A 23,363-nucleotide genomic window follows, 5' to 3' on the forward strand; every position below is an offset into this window, starting at 1 on the left:
ATGCTAGGATACCTGGGAGTGGGGGTGGAGGGGAAGAAGAGAATTCCACCGCTGGATCACCTCCCGCCCCACGTGCGCATCCGATTCCCCCTAATCCTGAGGTTTGCCACTAGGAACCCACAGGGATACAGCGATCCAACTTGACCTGGAGTCCTGCTCCAGATGCCCCCCGCCCGTCAGGAAATCTGGCCGGGTGCTCAGAACTGAGTAAAATTGGAGGAGACTCCGAGAATCCAGGCAGCACGCACCTATTAGCATAGTTCATTGCTCCACTATGACATGTTTTAGGAAGTTGTTTGACAGTTTTGAAGAGACCAAAAGTCTAGAACAAAGGAAGCAAAGTGTCACAGACCGGGTGAATGTCAAATTGTGTGAAACTGCTGGAACCAGATAACAGCTGTTTATCCTCCGGGTCGGGGTGAGGTGGGGTGGGGTGTGCAACAGGAAAACGAAAGCCCCAGTTCTGTCTCGAATAGGGGTTATTTTAGCCTTGGAGATGTTGCAGTCAACCATCTTTGCTTTTGCCCCTCTCCTGCACACACTTTTTCTTAGACTGGAAATGATGTTGAATGTGGAGCAAGAGATCGTGGCTTTCCCATCCTGTAGGTTCTGCGGACAAGTAAGTGTTTGGATTGTTCTTAGGCTATGTAATCGTGCAGCGGCTGCTTCTGATCCGTAAGGGGACACCTGCACAGGAAGACAGCTCAGAGCGCTATAGGCTACTCAATTCCGGGATGGAAGATGAAGCTGTGGCAGATTCCAAACCGAAAGTAGGTCAAGAGTAGAGGAGCATGGCTCCACCAGCCAGTTTGTCCCTACAATCCAGTCTCCTGCCCACGGAATTCTGGGGGCATTTTTAGTGCTTCGGAGTCCTCGGTCCAGGACCAGAGAGCTCAAGGTGGGATGAACTAAATGGTGAGGGTTGATGGGGCTCAACAGTCCCACGGGACTTAGAGCCCTGGGAGCTGACACGCCAGTGTCATCTGTGGGTGCTGAACTGGGTCCCTGGTGCATCCACAGAAGACAAAACCTGGGCAGATCTTGAGAATGGGGTAGGCTAGGGCACTAAAGAGATACATCAGACCCTCATCTAGGGGCTTGCTGTAGTGCTAGACCACATTCAGCCGGAGAGGTAAGGAAGGGGTGTGTGTGTGCTGAATTTGCCAATCAGAAGACATCACCATTTGAGAACAATCCCTTCAGGGTTAAGGATGAAGAGGACTAGTTCATCTGGTCTGATCCTCAGAATCTTAAGACCGTTTGTTTGGCCTTCTGCTGGCCGGTCTTGCGGGTTCCATCACATTAGAAGCCCAAGCAAGGCAGAAACTTAACTTCATGGCCCTGCTTTGGAGCTGGGAAGGCTGGAAACCCCCTAACCATGCAGATTTTGCCCTATGCTAATCCCTTGATTTGCTCCCGGCCGGCCTCTGGGCAAACACACCCCCGCCTGGCGTCTAGGGGCTTGTCACCCTGTTAGCGGATTTGTTTCTGGAGACCGCACAGTTAATTGGCCCTTTATGTGGGGATCAGGGCGTATTTGCTCTGGGTTCCCTAAGCGGAGGCAGCAGCGCAGCCCGTGGGCACCGCTTCCTCCTAATCCCTGTCATCTGGGTTTGGATGCTGAACAAATGGAGGAAAGCCATTTTTCTAGGACTCTTGGCCCCTATCTGGTCCATCTTGTGAATCTCACCAATCTCTCTCTCTCTCTCTCTCTCTCTCTCTCTCTGTCTCTGTCTCTCTCCCCTCTCTCTCTCTCTCCCCCTTCCCTCCCCCCTTCCCTCTCTCCTATTTTTAAAACTAACTTAAAAAAAAACACACCCTATTTTCCTGATTGTCTTTCTCCACTCTTTCCTTTGCTGTGTTTGTTGTATCTCTAGGATATTATTTCTTCTCAGAAAACCAGCCAGATCTAAAGACAAAAGAGGGCTAAGAACTCAAGGGAGATGGCTAGGAGATTAAGTTATGCCATCTATATCACAAGTTACTTCCATCTCCTTTTTCCACTTCCCCATCCCCCAGGGTCCCCAGAGATTCTCCACTGGCAGAGGTGGAACCCAGAGTAAGAAGAGATGACCCAATGGAGGTCACAAGTCCAGCAATTCTTCAGCCTTCCCTCATTTTCTCTGACTCATTACTCTGGTCCCAGGGCAGGCAGGAAACAAGTCCTTGACCTCTTTAAGTATAGCTGCTCTGTGAGCTGCTTCCAAAGGCAGTTGTGCAAAGAATGGCTCCTGCTTACCTCCACACACCAGACTGCAACCAAGATCACAACTTTGGCTTTTATCTTTTGTTTAGCTGGGATCCGCAGCAACACTCACTCCTCCATTTTCTAATCTGCAGTGCACTGCCTTTGTATTGCCCTTGGTGGGGTTCACTTGTGCCTTTGACTTTTGAGCTTCCATCTTGGGCTGAAGGAAGAGCCAGAGCTCAATTTCAAGCATCTCCATTTTCTTCTGGGTGTTTGTTTGTTTGTTTGTTTTGTGCATCTTGTTGTTTGTTGGTTGAGACAGGGATGCATGTAGCCCAGAGTGGCCTCATATAAAAGGATAGTCTTGAACTCCTGTTTCACATCCAGAGTTCTGGGATTACAGGCATGTGCCATATCCAGCTGAGAACTTCTTTATTTTATCCCAGGAACCGCCTTTTGCCAATAGTATGTAGAGTTGAACTTTAGAAAGAGCTGGGGAGTCTCTGGATGGTCCATCCTTTCATCTTAGCTCCAAACTTTGTCTCTGTAACTCCTTCCATGGGTATTTTGTTCCCTATTCTAAGGAGGAATGAAGTATCCACACTTGGTCTTCCTTCTTCTTGATTTTCTTGTGTTTTGCAAATTCTATCTTGGGTATCCTAAGATTCTGGGCTAATATCCACTTATCAGTGAGTGCATATCAAGTGACTTCTTTTGTGATTGGGTTACCTCACTCAGGATGATATCCTCCAGCTACATCCATTTGCCTAAGAATTGCATAAATTCATTGTTTTTAATAGCTGAGTAGTACTCCATTGCGTAAATGTACCACATTTTCTGTATCCATTCCTCTGTTGAGGAACATCTGGGTTCTTTCCAGCTTCTGGCTATTATAAATAAGGCTGCTATGAACATAGTGGAGCATGTGTCCTTCTTACCGGCTGGAACATCTTCTGGATATATGCCCAGGAGAGGTATTGCGGGATCTTCTGGTAGTACTATGTCTTCTGAGGAACCGCCAGACTGATTTCCAGAGTGGTTGTACAAGCTTGCAATCCCACCAGCAATGGAGGAGTGTTCCTCTTTCTCCATATCCTCACCAGCATCTGCTGTTACCTGAATTTTTGATCTTAGCCATTCTGACAGGAGTGATGCCGGGGATCCATCCCATAATCAGCCACCAAACCCAGACACTATTGCATATGCCAGCAAGATTTTGCTGAAAGGACCCTGATATAGCTGTCTCATGTGAGGCTATGCCAATGCCTGGCAAATACAGAAGTGGATGCTCACAGTCATCTATAGGATGGAACACAGGGGCCCCAATGTAGGAGCTAGAGAAAGTACCCAAGGAGCTGAAGGGATCTGCAACCCTATAGGTGGAACAACAATATGAACTAACCAGTACCCCCAGAGCTCATGTCTCTAGCTCTATATGTAGCAGAAGATGGCCTAGTCGGCCATCATTGGGAAAAGAGGCCCTTTAGTCTTGCAAACTTTATATGCCCCAGTACAGGGGAACACCAGGGCCAAGAAGTGGAAGTGGGTGAGTAGGGCAGCAGGGAGGGGGGAAGGTATAGGGAACTTTCGGGATACCATTTGAAATATAAATAAAGATATATAAATAAATTATATATTATATAAATATATAATTTTTTAAAAAGACAAAAAAAAAGAAAGAAAAGAAAAAAAGGAAAGAGCTGGGAAGAGAAAAGGGGGTTTTAAAGGGTAGTTGGTAAAGAAGGAAATTGACAAAGGCCATGGGGGGATGGGAGGGGTTGTGTGTATAGCCTAATAGAGTTCTGTTCTTGAAGGGAAAGAAGTGTGTGTTTACAGGTGGAGCTGCAGAAGAGAACATGGGGCAGGGGCTGATGAGGTAGACATCTTTCTGGGGAGGGAGGTTCATTTTGGAGACTGCACTGATTGTGTCATACAGGAATCTGACATGAATGGTGTTTGGGGAATCAAGTGAGTCTAAAGGGACTCCTCACCTGTCAGAGATAGAGGGGGGATCTGAATTGAATAAGAGAATAGTACCCCAGGCTAACATTTGTTGGCCTAGTGCCAGCACAAAGGCCAGAGAATGTGGTTGGGAATTTTCAGTGACCAAGCTGGGGGCCATATGTGAAGGCTTCTTGGTGGTCCTACACCCATATGCCAGCTGGTAGTGATGGGGCTGCTGGCATGTGATTGCCCCAGAGGGTAGTCTGAAGACAGCCCCTGCAGTCTCACACTGATTATTGCCTCTGCCTCTTCACACACACACACACACACACACACACACAGAGAGAGAGAGAGAGAGAGAGAGAGAGAGAGAGAGAGAGAGAGAGAGAGAACTCTGTTTATATCCCCCTAGAGCTTACTGCCTCCCACCATCCTCCCTGCCTGGATCTCTTCCCAAGGCATGGATTCCCACTGAACATATGTGTGGGTGTATGTGTTTGTTTGTGTGGGAGGGGGAAGGGACACACGGACCTAACATCTGCCCCACCCCCACTGAGCTATGCCAAGAATAACACAACAGGGTTGCTAACTTCAGAATGATGATTCCTGGGCTAGAGAGGTGACAGGAGGGGGGATCAGAGAGCAAAGAGCAGCACCCAGCTGGCAGGCAGACAGCAGGAGCTTCCCCCTGGCAGGAGCCAAGGTTCCTTGGCTGAGACCCTGTAGCTGCAGAGATAATAAGTCAGCCCCCCCCTGCCCACGAGTATCCCTTTCCCTACAGGGTTCCAATGGAAAGCCCTGCAGGGGCACACTTTGCCATACACCCTACCAAGCCCAGAAATCTGGAGGCACCTAGGTGGAAGTGTACACATCTTGCTGCAGATATAACAAAGGCTGAAAAAAAGTGGGGCTGTTTTCTCCACATTGTTAGCTCTTCTTTTGAAGTTTTATAAAAGCATCTAAGCACATATATTGTTATCCTTTGAGAACCTGAATACCACCATATTTTGCTGAACAGTGCACAACTGTACCATGCACTTACAACCAGTCCCCTACGCAGTCATATTTAGTTTATTTCTGGATTTTGTTTTGCAGACTGTGCTACAAATAAGGTTCGTACGAATACACATATGTCTTTGCATATTAGTGTATCTGCAGGATACATTTTTATTATTCTGTAATTTTTTTGTTTTGGATTTTGGTATTGTTGGTTGGGGTAGACAGTGTTTGTTTATTTGTTTGTTTGTTTGTTTGTTTGTTTGTTTGCAAGTCAGGATCTCACCATGTAACCCTGCTTGGCCAGAACCTGCTTTGTAGAACAGGCTGGCTTTGATTGAACTTACAGAATTTTCCCTGTTTTTGCCTCCCAAATGCTGAAATTGAAGGTACATGTAACTATGCCCAGCTGTTTTGGAGTTTTTGATTCAGGCTCTTACTATGTAGGCCAGGCTAGATTAAAATCTTACTGCTCAGACTCCAGATGCTGGGATTACAGCAAGCACCACTATACCCAGCTATTGGTTTTATGGAAGGTTTTGCTGTGTAGCACAGGTTGATTTCAAACCCTTTTGCTGGAATTAGAACTCTGTACTACCACACCTGGTAAGATAAACTATTTTTTTATTTTATTTTATTTTATTTTATTTTATTTTATTTTATTTTATTTATTTATTTAGGGGTCTTTGATACATGTAGCCCAGACTCACCTGGCGGTGTAGCCAAGGATAGCCTTGAACACCTGATTCTTTTTTTCACTTAACTATTGTTGTTTTAATGTGCATGGATGTCTTATTTGTATGTGTATCTATGCACCATGTGTATGCAGTGACAGAAGAGGGGGCACCAGATACTATAGGCCTGGACTTACAGATGGCTGTGAGCTGTCATGTGGCTGCTGGAAATTGAACCTTGACCTCTGGAAGAGCAGTTAGTGTTCTTAATCGCTGAGCTATCTCTCTAGCCCCAACTCCTGATCTTGCTTTGACTTCCTAACCATCACGACTAGTTGCACTTAAACAAATGTTTGTGGAGGTTAGATGGCAACCCATGGGAACCGGTTATTTCCTAACATGTAGGTTCCAGCAGGTAAAATTCAGGTTGTCAGGTTTAGTGACAATTGCCTTTACTCGCTGACCCACCTTGCTGTCTCTCCTACTGCACCTTATCTGTGGAGGCCTATGATAGGGTCCAGTCAGTAAAGCTCTTACCACCAAGCCAGATGACCTGAGTCCAAACTGCAGAACCCCGATGGTAGAACAAGAGAACAAATTCCTTCAAATTGTCCTCTGACCTCCACATGTATGTGGGACCTCCATGCTTGCGTGCACACACTCACACTCTCACACACAGAAATAAATAATAAACATTAGTTTATATATTTATTTTATGTGTACGAGTGCTTTGTGTGCACATATGTCTGAGTTACTTTCAGCTGTAGGCTGGTATGTAGGTGCTAGGAGCATAAACTGGATCCTCCAGAAAAGCAGCCATTGTAAGATCAAAAATTCAGGTGACAGCAGATGCTGGCGAGGATGTGGAGAAAGAGGAACACTCCTCCATTGTTGGTGGGATTGCAAGCTTGTACAACCACTCTGGAAATCAGTCTGGCGGTTCCTCAGAAAATTGGACATAGTACTACCGGAGGATCCAGCAATACCTCTCCTGGGCATATATCCAGAAGATGTCCCAACCGGTAAAAAAGACACATGCTCCACTATGTTCATAGCAGCCCTATTTATAATAGCCAGAAGCTGGAAAGAACCCAGATGTCCCTCAACAGAGGAATGGATACAGAAATTATGGTACATTTACACAATGGAGTACTACTCAGCTATTAAAAAGAATGAATTTATGAAATTCCTAGCCAAATGGATGGACCTGGAGGGCATCATCTTGAGTGAAGTAACACAATCACAAATGAACTCACACAATATGTATTCACTGATAAGTGGATATTAGCCCAAAACTTAGGATACCCAAGATATAAGATACAATTTGATAAACGCATGAAACTCAAGAAGAATGAAGACCAAAGTGTGGACACTGTGCCCCTTCTTAGAATTGGGAACAAAACACCCAGGGAAGAAGTTACAGAGACAAAGTTCGTAGCTGTGATGAAAGGATGGACCATTTAGAGACTGCCGTATCCAGGGATCCATCCCATAAGCAGCTTCTAAACGCTGACACCATTGCATACACTAGCAAGATTTTGCTGAAAGGACCCAAATATAGCTGTCTCTTGTGAGACGATGCCGGGGCCTAGCAAACACAGGAGTGGATGTTCACAGTCAGCTATTGGATGTATCACAGGGCTCCCAATGGAGAAGCTAGAGAAAGTACCCAAGGAGCTAAAGGGATCTGCAACCCTATTGTTGGAACAACATGATGTACTAACCAGAACCCCGGAGCTCTTGTCTCTAGCTGCATATGTATCGAAAGATGGCCTAGTCGGCCATCACTGGAAAGAGAGGCCCATTGGACTTGCAAACTTTATATGCCCCAATATAGGGGAATGCCAGGGCCAAAAGAATGGGAATGGGTGGGTAGGGAAGTGGGGGGCGCTATGGGGGACTTTTGGGATAGCATTGGAAATGTAATTGAGGAAAATATGTAATAAAAATATTAAAAATTTAAAAAAAAAGAAAAAAAAAGAAAAAAAAAAAGAAAAGCAGCCATTGGTCTTAATCATTGAGCCAATCTCCAGCCAAAATGCAAAACTCTTTATTTTTTTTAAGATTTATTTATTTTATGTGAGTACACTGTTACTCTCTTCAGACACACCAGAAGAGGGCATTGGATCCCATTGCAGATGGTTATGAGCCACCATATGGTTACTGGGAATTGAACTCAGGATCTCTGGAAGAACAGTCAGTGCTCCTAACCACTAAGCCATCTCTCCAGCCTCAATGCAAAACACTTTTAAGGATAAAAACATTATCCTTAGGCAAGTTTGTGGTGAGCAAATGCTTGTGATCCCATTACTTGGGATGTGCAGACAATCAGGAGTTCAAGGCCTCCCAGTGAGTTTTGAGGCCAGTATGAGCTATATGAGACCATGCCTTAAGTACACAGTTATTTTCATTAAGTAAACTGCCTAAAGTTTCATAGCAGCATACAACCTTCTTTCTTTTGTAATAATCTGCATTGACTAAGCTGGCCTTGACTTTGAACTCCTCCTGCTCTTCAGCCTCTTGAGTGCTGGAGCTGCATAGTCAGCATGGTCCACCATACCTAGTGAGCTTAATCTGCTTTCTTTCTTCTTCATTTTGAGATTAATAATATAAGCACAACATTTACCCCTTCCCTTTTCTCTGTCCAAACCTTCCCATATATCCCTCCCTGTTCTTTATCAAATTTATGGTCTTTTCTTTCATTAATTGTTGTTGCATATGTACATATGTATGTATATATGATACATGTTTTCAGGGATGACTCTTTGGCAGTGGATAACTATTGGTGTGCTCTTCCCCTGAGAAGACTATTTCTCCCACTCTCAGCATCTCTTAGTTGCCCCTCATGGCTCATTGTGAAAGGTTGAAACGCCCCCATGAACTTTCTCCTATTCACATTAGCATGCCTACTTTTTTGTTTTTATTCAGCTCTTCCATTATGTGATTCTATCTATAAACCAGGAAGGAAGTCCTTACCATTGACTCTGTCAGCACTTTTGCTTGGACTTCCCAGCTCTGGGAGTTGTGATGACAGTTCAAATGGACTAAGACAAGTAAAATAAAGACCAAGATGGGCCTGAATCTAATCGTGGGAATGCCACTATTACCCTTGTTAAAAGTAGATAGGAAACCAAGTGTGTATGGAGCAGAATCAAAATAAACAGAAAGAAATTAGAGTATATTGAAATTCGGTGGCGGTTGGGTGGGAGGATGAGATAGTTAAAAAATAAGATAAAGAAAATGTTTGTATTAAGTTGAGAGAAACATGTTGATATAGTCACTAAGGTTGTCATTGAAAGGGAAAACATGACAGAGAGAAAGGAGAGTTTCAGGAGCAGTGTCCCCAAGCAGGAAAGGTATAGTCTAAATGGGCAAGGTAATGAGTACACTTGGCTAGCACTTAGACTTGAGATAGCTCAAAAGATGCAAACTGTGGGACCCACATAAGGACAGAAGCACAGAACTGACTCTATCAAGTTGTCTTCTGACCTCCATGTGCACCCCAACAAGACAAAGAAGAGCATGTAGGGGTACAGTGGAGGCGGGTGGTAAGGTGTGTAGTATTGGAAGCCCACAGCAGTCCCTGCTTTTCTGATTGTTTCCTGTTCTCCATAAGATAGAAAGCAACATTATCAGGTGAGAGTGAACTTAGCAGAAACCAACCTGAGGTTAGTGGTCATGAACGACATGGCTTTGTCATTCCATTTGGCTCTCTGAGCACAGGTACAGGAGATGTGATCGGCTGCCTTTGTCCATAGCTGTAGGTGAGCCAGACAAGCTCACCTCAGTGAGAGTCAGGGAAGGATGCACACAGGAAACACCCTGATGAGTGGCCATGCCAGTTTAAGGTGAGGATGGGAATGGAGCCATGAATTAATGAACTGAAGAAGCTATGTGAAAAGAAGTGGAAGCCAATGGACGGGAATTGAGTTCAGTAGATCATCCAGTTCTGATCTAAGACCTGTTGAAACCAAAATAATAACAATGCTGTCTGAGAAGATGTCTCAAAGGATGCAAAGATGACATCCTACATCTATTCCCTGGAACCCACATAAAGACAGAAGCACAGAATTGACTCCATCAAGTTGTCTTCTGACCACCCCCCCAACATGCACATTAATAATGATAACACATTAAGAATTACTTAAAGAAATAATAATAACAAGTGTAGGCAAGACATAGGAGGTGGAGACAGAACATACAAATGCTTGAAATTGAGATCATGGAGTTGTTATTGTTTATGGCAGTCTAACAGGATGTGACCACAGGCCATAGGAACAGGTGGCTAAGGTTGAGTGGACAAGGTTGTGGGAGAACAGGAGGTCAGGAAATGCAGGTAGTGGATGGGTTGCTTGAGTTCATATTAATGTCACAGAATATTAGTGCCGAGGAAGGAAGAGTTGGTGAAAACTGCAGAGACCTGGGAGCAAACTGTATGAGAAGTGAGAGACCATAGCCTTAGAAGGACTGAGCTGGGCACAGTGGCGCTCGCCTTTAATCTCAGCACTCAGGAGTCAGAGGCAGGTGGATCTCTGAGTTGGAGGCCAGCTTGTTCTACAAAGCGAGTTCCAGGACATCCAGAGAGACACCGAGAAACCCTGCCTCAAAAAAAAAATTATTTAATTAAAACTTAAAATTAAAATTAATTTTTTTAAAAAAGAAAAAACAAAAAAGTAATCACTGGTTAGCGACGAGATGGAGAGCACCAGAATATTACTATGTTTTAGGGAGGAGGAAGAGACTAAATCGGAAATAACCATGAGAAGATTACTCCACTTCTAAGTCTGCGGATACAGGTTATGAGATTAGCTACCAGGCTTACCTTTAATAATTGTAAAGCTTTATTCTTTTATATCTAGAACAGTTTTTGTTACACTTCCTCTAATGTTTATATCACTGTTGAGTTGCAATAATAAATGCTCTTTTTTTTTTTGCTGAACTTTTTCTAACTTCATGTCTCAACTCAAAACGACTGTGCCACTCTAGTGAGTTTCCAAGTGGTAACGTCACCCCTTACACATCTCCGTTGTCGCTAGGTCAGTTTAGATTCCTGCCACCTTTCACCCAGACTACAGCAAAACCTAACTCTCTACCTTCCCTCTTCTACTGAGAATCATCCTTCCTGCACACCAGTACTCCAGGAAGTACTTATGCTTTTGTCCCGCTCCCACTTAGAACACACTTACAAAGTGCCAGGCACTGAAGTACATGTCTGCCTCTGTACAATCTGATCATGTTGCATCACAGTGGCTCCCTCCTTTCTGTAGGACACAACAGACAGCATTCACCATAGTCCCAAGGCACTGTCTACTTTCCCAAACCATTGTCATTACTCTTTACTGTCACCCCAGACCCCTAGCCATCAGAATCCCAACATCAAACTCCCTTTTCTCCTTGTCTTTGTGACAGTCTTCATACTTCTCTGCCTTGGTGCTTGCTATTTCTTCCTCCAGTACTGTCTCCCCCCCCCCCCCATTCACCAGCATCTAAATTCCTTCTACCCACTGATCCAGCCTTAGTCACCTGGTTAGTGTATCTTCCTGAATATCTTAATGTAGAGCCCTTCCCCAGACCAGTTGGTTTATTCCCCTCTTGTATGCCTTCATAGGTGATATTATTATTATTATCTTTTATTTGATGTTGCCTCAAACCCTCTGTCTTAGTCAGGGTTTGTATTCTTGCACAAAACATCATGACCAAGGAGCAAGTTGGGGAGGAAAAGATTTATTCAGCTTACACTTCCACATTACTGTTCATCACCAAAGGAAGTCAGGGCAGGAACTCACACAGGGCAGGAAATTGGAGGTAGGAGCTGATGCAGAGGCCTTGGAGGGGTGCTGCTTACTGGATTGCTTCCCCTGGCTTGCTCAGCTTGCTTTCTTAGAGAACCCAGGACTACCAGCCCAGGGTCGACACCACCCACAATGGGCCCTCCCACCCTTGATCACTAATTGAGAAAATGCCTTATAGCTCAATCTCAAGGAGGCATTCCTTCAAGTTTTGCTCCTATCTCTGTGATATCTCCAGCTTGTGTCAAGTTGACACACAAAACCAGCCAGGATACTCTCTATGCAAATAACATGACCCTGAACTTCTGATCCTCCTGACTCTGCCTCACAAGTGCTGGGATTACAAGCATATGACATTACACCCAATTTACACAATGCTGAGGAGCAAACCCAGGGCCTGGTGCATATGGTGCATACTAAGCAAGCACTTTGCCAACTGAGCTACATGTCTGGTTCTCATAGATGGTATTTTATTTTTATTTCCTCTCCATAAATTTCAAGTTCTGTTTAAAGAGCAAGGGAGTTTCTTTGTTTCTTTTATCTTTGTATTTCTGGTACCCACCATACATATGACACATTATTAAAGGGCCTCATTTAATGCTGAAGATATTATAAACATACTATTACTAAGGCTGTTCTGTGTGTGTTTGATGTATTTACTCCATTCACTCTAATAACTGTACTTAGGTACAATTATTATTCATATGTTATAGGTGGGGAGGCAAGCAGAGTGGTTTAAGAAGTGGCCCAGAGCTATCTGATTAGGAAATGGAGGGTCCAGGACCCTACACAGATAGGCTTAATCAGAAAGGCTTACAGTATCTCCACAAAAACCCTGCATCTCCTTAGAAGAAAAGCTTCCCTTGCCCCACCTCCCACACAGACATATTCTACCCTCATGCATAATTCAAGGGGCAGAATGACATCTACAGTCACTTTGCTGTATGAAATTCACCAAGACCTATGACTCCTTTTCTGCTATTCTGTTTTTAAGTCTGAAATTCTCCAGCCTCTCAAGTAAGCCTGCTGCTATCTGTATTTGCTCATATTTGTAATACCTGGCGTTTCTCCAGTCTCAGGAAAGTCCAAAATGGACTCTCTTACATTTCTTCTTAATTTCTTTCCTCTCTCTCCCTCTTTTTCCCCTCCCCTGGCCCTTCTTCTTTGGTGGGAATGAAATTAACAAAGGAAGAGACCAATTAGGATCTTCAAATCCCCTAAGTCCTACAGAGGATGTCCCACTTTTCAATTAACGAGGAATATTCCCTTGTCTCTAATGAGTCCCATTCAGAGGGAAATGCTTTTGTGTTAAATACATATGTGAGTTTTCCAGGTCACATAGCTGAGAGTTGTTCATGCTTTGTTGTTGCTTATGGGTTCATAGATTTTTTTTTTCCTATTCTCCTTGAATGCCAGATTTAGCTCCAGAATCAACAGGGACCCTTTACTCCCTGTTGGTTTCTCACACCATGAGGTGTTCTTTTCCATTGGTTCTCCAGAAGCTCAATCCTTAGCATAAAGGTGACTCCAAAAATCTCTCCGAGCGCCCCACAGAGGAGAGCAACCCGAGAAGCCCAGCCTTGCTGGAGCCTCAGTCCCCATCTACATAGAGAGCAAAGGAATAGAAGGAGAGGTTATTATGTAGAAAACATATTTTCTTTCCTTTTCTCTTCTGTCCTTTTCTCTTCTCTGTGCCTTTTGACCACCCCCCATCCTGCAGCCCCGTTTATTCTTTAAGCCTTACCTCCTCAGTCCTGATTGCATAGCTCATACATATTCAGCATTTCCTAGGAGCAACCTCAGGATGCTATTTCAGCACTGGAGTTGTTCACCCATCTCATCACAAAGGGGGCTGGACTTTCCTCAGTCTCCTGCCGCTGTCCCTTTCACCTTGCACTTATCAGCAGGAGGCTTAATCACAAAGGGATTTCCTACTGTTACTGGAACCCCTTATGGATTTGTACATTGATAGTCTCAGGCCCCTATCTCTAAATACTCCATGATGAGAAGATTTACCCATCCCACGACAAAAGCCTTGCCACTGAGAAAGGAGAAGGAAACAGGAATAGATCTGCAATTACAATGCAGGTATAAAAATGATTAAGTGCTATGCCTGGTATGTAGACACTAAACAAACTTCTGTTTTATTATGTTAAATGATTTATACATAGACAAATAGAAAAGAAGAAATCAAATGTGTAAGCAACTGTTGAATCACGTGAGAAAGAATGTATCCTTTTCTTTTTCATCCTTCCCACACTTTTTCTTATTTGAAACAGTCTCAATATCTAGCTCTGACTGACCTTGAACTCAGAAACCTCTTTATCTAATGCTGAGATTATAAGCATATGTCAAACATGCTCACATTCTGACCTGATTTTCAACATCAATAATGAAAAGAATTTTAAAAGATTACTTATAAAAGGGCTAGTTGGCTGAAGAGACAGACAGCTTGTGTGCTTAGAACCTTCAGGCTGCAGAGCTTCTGCCTCAATGGACACTTGAGAACTGCCCAAGACCAAATAACAACCATACCACCTTCCCTCCTTGGTTTGATATGATGGTCTACCTTTGCATTCGATGAAAGGAGGGAGCAGAGAGGTTAGGACGTAAGTGTGGGGAGTCAGACAATGATGGTCCTTTTGCAAACATCCCCTAAAACAGCCTTCTGTGAAATTCTAAACAAATGTCAACCCACTTGGCTTCCAGTCAGGGAATTCAAGCCTGATGTGCTATGCCAAGCAGCCCTGGGCTGTAGAGTCAGTCGCCTCTGCTGGGTTTGGTGCGGGTCCTGCCTTGGAGCTGAGGAATTGGTTTGGAAGGGAGTGGCAATAGAATTATGGTCATGAGACAGAGAGGGGAGGTCAAACTGTGAAGAGAAGAAACGCTGTTGGTTAAGAAAGAGACTGTGAACCCGGAGCTCTTGTCTCTAGCTGCATATGTATCGAAAGATGGCCTAGTCAGCCATCAATGGAAAGAGAGGCCCATTGGACTTGCAAACTTTATATGCCCCAATATAGGGGAATGCCAGGGCCAAAAGAATGGGAATGGGTGGGTAGGGAAGTGGGGGGCGCTATGGGGGACTTTTGGGATAGCATTGGAAACGTAATTGAGGAAAATATGTAATAAAAATATTAAAAAAAAAAAAAGAAAGAGACTGTGGATCCCTGACATTCACCTCTGGCCAAAACTAACATGAGGACTTAACTTGGCAAAGACTGTGGATGGGCTATGTAGCAATGACTTGGGCCAGTGTCCAAGAAAGCATCTTCATCAACCCCATTTAAACTGTATTTCAGCATTGTACATGTCGGACATAAGTTTGGGGACTATTCCATGGGGCTACCTTTAAGAGATGAAGGATGCTGCCAGAGGACACTGCAGAAGTGTCAGGGAAGGGAGCAATGTGTGTAGAGACAGGGCCCATGTGTTTTGGGCTCTATTAACTAACTCCCTCCCATCCATCACAGCCTCCCCCCAAGGCCACTGCAACCCTGGCAGCTGGGTCACCCCGGGAGGCTGGGCTGGGGGTCCCTAAAGGGAGCCAAGCTTCAGGCAGAGCAGTGGAGACACATGTGTGTCTGACTGAGTTGGGGCCGGCACCTCATTGAGAAGGGGGCCCTCCAAGCTGGGCTTCATTAGGGTAGTGGCACTAATAGGGAGGGGGTTCAGGGGGCTGGGCTGACAGCCAATTACTTGCTCGTCTGCATTATGGATTAACCCATCTGGGCCTGGGAGATTGGCTCTGAAAGGGGCACAAAAGGGGGGGCGTGACCACAATCACACACTGAATTATCCTGTCTGAACACTATTGTGCACCAACAAACGGGGCCTCTGGATGGGTGACCCCCTTGGGTGATCTCCATCCCCACTGCTTGCCTCATTGGAAGAGCCAGAGGTAAACTGCAGCCTGGTTAAAAGGCAAGGTCTTTTAACCTTGGACAAGGAGAGAGAGGGCATCATTTCAGAGAGGTAGGGGATTTAGACAGAGGAACCAGGCTGAGGTATCATGCTCTCCTGTCTTCTGTCTTCCTCTTTTCTCTCCCAACCCGTACTTTGGTTTTGATTTCAGTTCTTTCAGACAAAGACTTATGTAATAAGCTCAGGCAGGCCTCAAATCCATTATGTAGCCAAGGATGACCTTGAACTCCTGATCTCCCTACCCACCACTTTCCAAGTGCTGTGCTTATGGTCATGCACCACTGTGTGGGGTCCTAAGATTATCTTAACATCTTTAAAAAAACAAACAAACAAACAAACAAAAAAAACTTCTGCTCTTCATCTTAGCAAGGAATAAAATAAGGAACTTGCTACCCTGAATTCAATGCAGAATCCCACTGGAGAGAGATCGTTCGGGGAGATGGGGGACAAGGGGAGGTGACTAGGAAGGACCAAAGTCAGGTGCCTCCCATCTCACCCATCACCTCTCCTGGGCTAATTGATTCAAGACATGAATAGGGGCTCTCACATGGGTCTTGAAGGGCCCTGGCCCTGCTCTGGCATTTCGGATGTTCTCCCTGTGGGAGGGCCCAACCCCCTCCCCCACACTCCTCTTCCAGGAGTAAGCCCACCCTGCCTGGCGAGGGAGAGATGTTGGAAATAATGGGAGAGGGCGGCAAGCAGGGAGCTCTCCTCTAGCTAATCCCCTCATTACCATCTCATAATCAGAACCACGCTTTCAATGTAAATGGGGATGTTAAATATTGGTTTCTCTAGACTCAAGCTCCTTTGGAGAAAATTATTGATGCTTCCCTTTTTGTAGGTGCTGCTGGCTCTCACTGTGTGTGTGTGTGTGTGTGTGTGTGTGTGTGTGTGTAGCATCAGCAAGGATGAAGTTTTCAGGGTTCATTTAGTGTCTGACAAGAAAGGGCAGATAGATTTGTTTTCTGTAGACCTGAGTAACTCCAGTGTCCTTGATTCAGCAGACTAGAAGATACCCGTTCAGGAGTCAGTGAATCCCTAACTCATTCACTCTGTGTTGGAAGTTGATTGATCTCAAGCCATTCTTTTATATATATTCTCTCTCTCCCTGGTCCTCCCTTTCCCCCTCTTCTCACCTCCTCTCCCCTTCCCCCCCCCCGCCCCTCCGGGAACGCGCCAGTGTGTGATTGTTGGGTTCCGCAGGAACCAGAAGAGGTCATTGGGTCCCCTGGAACTCAAGTCACATAAGGTTGGGAACTGCCCAATATGGATGCTAGGGATCAAACTCCAGTCCTGCAAGAGCACCAAACACTCTTGATTACTGAGCCGTCTCATGCAGACTCGCAGAAGTTAAGGGCCAAGGACAGACTCTTGGAAAGATGATCATCACTATTCTCTTTCTGTTTGAGGGTTCCATCCCCGACAGTCACTTTGAGAACAGCACTATATGTAACCGGATGCTAAGAATGAAGAATCTGATAACTATGTCTGTGTGCCCTCAGTTACCAGCTCCACTGCTTAAGTGCTGAGTCACTGGATCACAGCAGACAGGTAGCTAAATTGGATGACCGCGGGCTATATGTCACGGTTCCCAGTTTCAGTGCCCTAATCTGTGGGATCAAGGTATTAATGTTAGAGTCTGCTCCGGAGAGCAGATGGGAAGAATACGTGAGAACTTCACACCAAGTTCTTATTATTCATTCCAGATAAGAGCAAGGCATGTTTAGTATGCTAGAGTATGACACGGGTTTACAGGTGCATTAGTCTCTCACAGGACTAAACCTGCCTGAGGTCGCTGGGTCGATGATAGCAGAGCTGCTTCTCAGCCCTGGCCAGGAGTGAAATCTGCAGGTGGTCTGAGACCTAGGTTCAAAGTTTCCCATAAAGAAAATAAAAGTGGGCTCTCCAGACGTCCTTTGTTGTTTTAGATGCAGGGTCAGGTTCTGTCCAGCATCCGCAGAGGAAGGACAAAATGACTTCTCCATTGAGACTGGCTGTGGTAAGAGCACTCCCCCTCCCCTGAGTCAAAGCTGAGATTGGAGCCAGGGGCACCATGTGGCTGGCGCTACCACCGCTGCCGCTGAGAAGAGGGCGGGAGATGCCTTCGGAGGGCCCCCCTCCAGGGCTGCAGAGAGGGCTTCCTCTGCTCAGCTCCACCGTTTAGCTTTCTCCTCATTAACTCCCCGGCCTCATTAATCAGCCCCGATGAAATGCGCCCCCGGGAACACTGCCCGCCCGCTCCGCCGTTTGGCGCTTTAATTATCCTCCCAGCGGGAGGAAGGAGGGGTTGGCGGGCGCGGAGCTACGCCGGTATACACAGACCCACAGATTCACACACTGGTTGAAGGATGGCTGGACTCAGGTAGCTCCAGGCGTGACCCAGCCAAAAGCACGACTTTGGGCTGTTTCCAGGATGCCATATCAATCACAAGGAATCCTAGTGTCTCTCGGGCTTCAGTCAGGAGCCACTGTGGAGTCTTTTCTCCTCTTTGTAAGGCTTCAAAGATCCTCTCTGCACAAAACTTCACCAACCCAGTTTTTTCACCTGACTTCATTTACTCGCCACATCCTCCAAGTGTTGAACATACAGACATAGCTCTGGTTAGGAGCATGGGCCCAAACACACTTAAATATCCAAACAAAGTAAAAAGCCACCAGTAGCAAGGTGCTATTTAAGGAAAACACCATGCTGTGGAAAGGCAGGCAAAGTGGTTGGTGACCTGCCAAGGCAGGTCAGAAACAGAGTTTAAGTTCAAGCCTTGAAGTGGGTCTTAACCTGTAAATGGGAATTAAAAAGCTAAGGGCTAATCGAAAGGGTAAAACTACACAGATCAGTGTGTATGGAGTCGCACAATTCAGTGTAGCTGGTCATGACCAGGTGACAGGATGGGTAGAAGGCAGCAAGACTTTGAAGACAGTGCTAAGTTCTACTTAGATGTACTATAAAGGCAATGATGAGTTAGCGGTAGATTTTAAAACCATTAGAGTAATATTTTGGAAAACCTCTGTGCAAAGGAGGATGAATGGGAGGGGCCTGAAATGAAGGCAGGGAGGTTAATTAGTAAGCAAGGTGACTGGGTGTGGGAGGTAACAGAGAGAAGCGTTTGGAATATTCCTAGTGTTCTTCTGCAAAGCATGCTCTGGGAATCAGGAAGATTTTCTTGGGATGTTCCTAGGCCCCTGGTTCAGTTCAACTAGAAGGTAGCACAGGCCACTCCTCCCCGCCCCCAACCCCAATCTGCCTTTTCCTCTTGGTAAGTAGCCAGGATACTTCCATCCAGGCCAGGTTAGGTAAATTATTGTATCAGTTTTTATGGTTTATAAGATGAGAACATTGGAATGTATCTAGCTGACCAACACACACACACACAGCTGCAACAACCCAAGGAAGAGATAGAAAAGACCCAGGCAAGATGAAGTACCCACTGGAGGGATGGTGCCCCTCAGGCAAAGCCTGCTCTAATCTTCTGGAAAAGGGACAAAGAACAGACACTTTAGCTTAGTGGAATCTCATTTTAAAGTAGCAGTCAACACATACTGAGTCTAAAACACTTCAACTCTATTTAAGTCTCAACTGTAATGATATTTTTCTTTTGGCTAGTTTTTGCAGTTCTGGGGACAAAGCTTAGGGCCTATCAAATACCAGGCAAATGCTCTACCACTGAGCTAAACCCCAGCCACCCATCTGGGTAGGTTTTGGTTTGGTTTGGATTAAATTTTAAAAGCATCATTTACCTTTAGAAGATGCCAACAAATCAACCTGGTTATTTCAAAAATACTAAGTAAGCAAGGTATGATGGTGGTCCCCGCACTTGGAAAGCAGAGGCAGGTGGATCTCTGAGACCAGCCTAATTTGCAGAGAGAGTTCAAGCCAAACATTTATCTTGCCTTTCTTACTCAAAGCAGGATAAACAAATAGTTGAAGACAGGCTCACCTTAGAAAAGTATCTTAGCTCATAATGAGGAAATGATAGAGACAGAATGCCATGAATTAGCTGTCTCCCATGAATAATGAACCTGGGCGATCACTGTCACTGGATGCTCATATAACAACAAAGCAGAGCAACAGACATTAACATTACTCCTGATAGATGGAGACACATTGCCTATGACGTATTCTAGCGGGGGGGGGATGTGGAAATCAAGCGTTAATTGATCACGCCTCTATATCTAACAGCCAATTTACAGGAAATAATAGGGACAGAAAAACATGTGAAATGACACCACAGGGATACATTCAACAGAAAACAGACTGGAAACTCCACAGAACAAATGACCTGCTTTCCCCCCAACAAATGAATTGTACGGAGGGAAAAAAAATTAAGGGATGGGAAGGACAGCAGATTAAAAGAGACAACACGCTGTATATATTCACTTGGGTCTAAGTCTGAACACTGATGGGAATAAGACAGTGGGAACAGTGGTGAAATATGTGCACTATTCCATTGGAGATGGACAAATTGAGACTTTCCTTTCCACAATTTCCTTTTCACTTGTGAGCTGGAATCCTCTCTAAAGATTATCCGTCATCAGATTTGTAGATAAAGAATTGTTATTTTAGATATGCTAATCCTATTGCTCTTTATTTTTATTTAAAACGTTTTAGTGCAATCTATTTGTGCATATATGTGTGGGACTGAGCATGCATCAGAATTCACCTGTGAAGGATAGAGGACAACTTGTGAGGAAGGTTGGTTTTTCTCCTTCGACTCTCTGTGAGTCTGGGGTTCAAATTAAAATCATATCTTAAGTTTGGCAGCAAGCACATTTACCCGTAGAGCCATCTCATTGGCCCATTACTGCTATTTAAAAGATTCCTGCATTGAAATATTTACAGAAGAAGTTGTAAGGTTTCTGATATTTGCTTCAAAACCATGAGCAGATGCTGGGGTTGATAATGATATTGACAGATATCAGATGTATAAGTGCTGAGCTGAATATTGAGGGCTCTAATTTTGTGTGTTTGTCTTACCCATAAAAATAGTCTGGATAACAGAGTGTATATAGAATACATTTATAGGCCAAAACGTGCCTGTGCTTTAAATTTGGTCCATGGGCTGTGACAGACTGTGACATTGGATCTGATCCAATCCACCTCTATAGTGAACTCAAAGCCTTTCTACCAGACCTCGCTCCCATAAACCCTTTTTAGTCCATTTTTAGGTCCTTTTCTAGGGAGGAGAGTTAAATAAGGCCACCCGAGTCCCTGGCCATGGGACACTACACGATAAGGATCTAGAACTGGTTCCTAAGTTCTTTACCCATTTCTCTCCAAGCTGTCTTCTCACCCTAGCATTAAAGGTGGACCGTACACGTAGCCAGGCTTCACCCTTGCAGAGGCCAAAGGCATCTACTGCCTAGGAGAATAAATAAACGAAGGAATGGCTGGACCCCCGCGACCCAGCAGCTAGAAAGGAGGTGTTAAACTGGAGAGCCAGAGCGCTGGGGAGGAAAGGGGAAGCTAGGGAAAGTCCGCTCATCGAAAGGCACGTTGAGAGACCCAGCCAACCCCAGCACCGTGCGATTGATTTCTGTACAGTCTCTTTCCTCTTTGCACGCCTTTATATAAGGAGAACCCCTTCGCTAGACACGCGTCTGTGGCGCTGGCTGCTCTCTTAGTGAAGAAAGGGCGGCTGGGAGAAATTGCACCCACGCGGCGCGAGCGCCAGTGGGGCTCAGGCTGACACTGCGCGGCAAACACAATGGGCCATCGCAGACGCCCCGCACAGCGAGAGGCGCGCCTCGGTCCCTCCCCAGCCCCACCATCCAGCGCCGTGCCGAGGACCCGCTCCTCCGGTTGGCCGTTGGTCCCCGGTGCAGACTTCTTCATCATCCCCGCGCGCCACGGCCCCGCTGTCTTTCTAGCGACTCGGTGGCAGCGCTCTTGGCTCCCACCTTCTCCATTAGCCGCTCCCCGGCGGGCCGAAGTAATGAGCCGCTAGGCAACTGGCCCCACGCCATTGTGTGCGCGCCGGGGCGAGGCCGGGTCTCCGCGGCGCGGTGGAGGGTGACCACGCGCGCCGCAGCGCTCCTCGCTTCACACCTGCTCCCCGCCCCCGGCCGGCGAGCACGGGCGTGGCCTCCCCCTCCCCGGGGGAGGGGCCTCAGCTGGGGCAGCACTTGGTAAAGAGGCCGTAGAGAGGACACCCGCGGCCGGAGGAGGAGTCGTAAATTTGGAGCAGATGCGTCCTGACAGTCAGTCACCCAGCTCGGGGCGGCGGGGGAGGGCTCCGCTCCGCGCCCACGCCCCTCTTCTAGTCAGCAGCTGAGTCCCGCGGACTCCACACCTAGGTGACCCCGGACTTAGGACATATGGAGCCTGTCTCCCACTCCCCCGCATCTGTCCTGTGCTTTTTTGTGTCCTTACTGCTGGGAGAAGTCATGAAGAGAAAAGGGAGATGCCTGAATTCAGCTACGACTTTCTTCCTGAAAAAGAGTGGTTTCTTCAGATGAGACTGTGACAGTCTGCCACCCTGGTCCTGAGCTGTCGCTTTTTGACAGTAGCTGAAGAGAGCAAGAAAAATAGAAGAAGCGCGTTTCGATGTGTAATGCCCATTTTAAGCTAGAAACGCAAGTAGGGAGGCACAAACAAACAAAAAAGGATAGGGTGGGGTGGGCAAGGAAGACAGAGTAAAAATGCTAAGGAATAATACTTGCTGTAGTTTATTGCCATGATACTGTAGCATTGCAACCATCCAACAGAGCAAGGGGGGTTGGTTGCCCCTGGGACTCGATGGGGCCAATTCTGTCGCACTTTCCAGTCTACCACACTATAGGGAAGTGAGGTGAGTCTTCCATGAGTCTTGAAGGGATGAAGAAAAGAATACTGGGATAGAAACAGTCCCGATTACTTATTCTGGACACGGTGGAGGTCTCTCTCTAAAGCAATATGAAATGAAGTCTGAGTCTCTGGCTCTGTATAAAGACCACAGTACCATAACCTGTCTCACCAAGACTAATTTGGAAATTATGTTCACAGCAACAGTGCCAAGTGGAGTTGGCAAAAACCCTCTGTGATGACCCTGTGTTTTTCCATTTGGAGCTGTTTTGTTCCCTCTACCACTCAGGGGAAGTAACTAGGTTGTCTGACGGGTTCGTTGGCCTCCTTCCCTCTCACTCCCAGCCTCCTCCAGGTCTGCGACTTTCTGCCAGTGCTGGTCAAAATACAGTTTGCATCACAATCACTTGGAGATCCGAACACCCACAGTTTCTGATTCTTTTCATCTGGGAAGGGGCCAGGAGATTTGAATTTCTAAGAGCTGCCGGGCGACTAGTGTGGTAATGGTGTTGTAATAGCATCCTTAGCGAGAGCTTAGTCTAGCTGGAAAGGAACAATCTGGGCTGCTGAAATTGGTGGAAGCAGAAGTACTCAGTCCTGGAAAAGCTGAGAATCTTCACTCTCAAGGAGAGATCCACAAGCGAATGCCTGGAAGATCCGCAGGTTGTGGGTGTGCATGCGCGTGCGTCTGTTTGTCTGTCTGTATTTGGAGATTTGGAGGAGTCTCTTAATAGACGCATAATTTACTCTTGCCCTTAGCCTTTCAAAGCAGGCCATGGTGGTACATACCTTTAACCCTCACATTCAGAAGGGAGAGACAGGAGGATCTCTGTAAGTTTGAGGTCAGCCTGGTCCAGGACAGCAGGATATCCTGTCTCAAAGCACAAACAAAAAAACATATCAGCAAACAAAAAACCCCACAGCCTTTCAATGGGACAAAGGGAGCAAGAGCTACCTGATTTATATTCTAACTTGTCCATCAGTCACCGGAGCAGTACAGATGTGATCTAAACATTTTTGCCTGTAAATCAACATAGGTTTTAGTACATAAGAGCAATTCAGTGTATGTGTAT

Source organism: Mus caroli, unplaced genomic scaffold (assembly GCF_978045245.1).
Source record: "Mus caroli unplaced genomic scaffold, Mus_caroli_1 scaffold_11, whole genome shotgun sequence".
Taxonomy (NCBI): domain Eukaryota; kingdom Metazoa; phylum Chordata; class Mammalia; order Rodentia; family Muridae; genus Mus; species Mus caroli.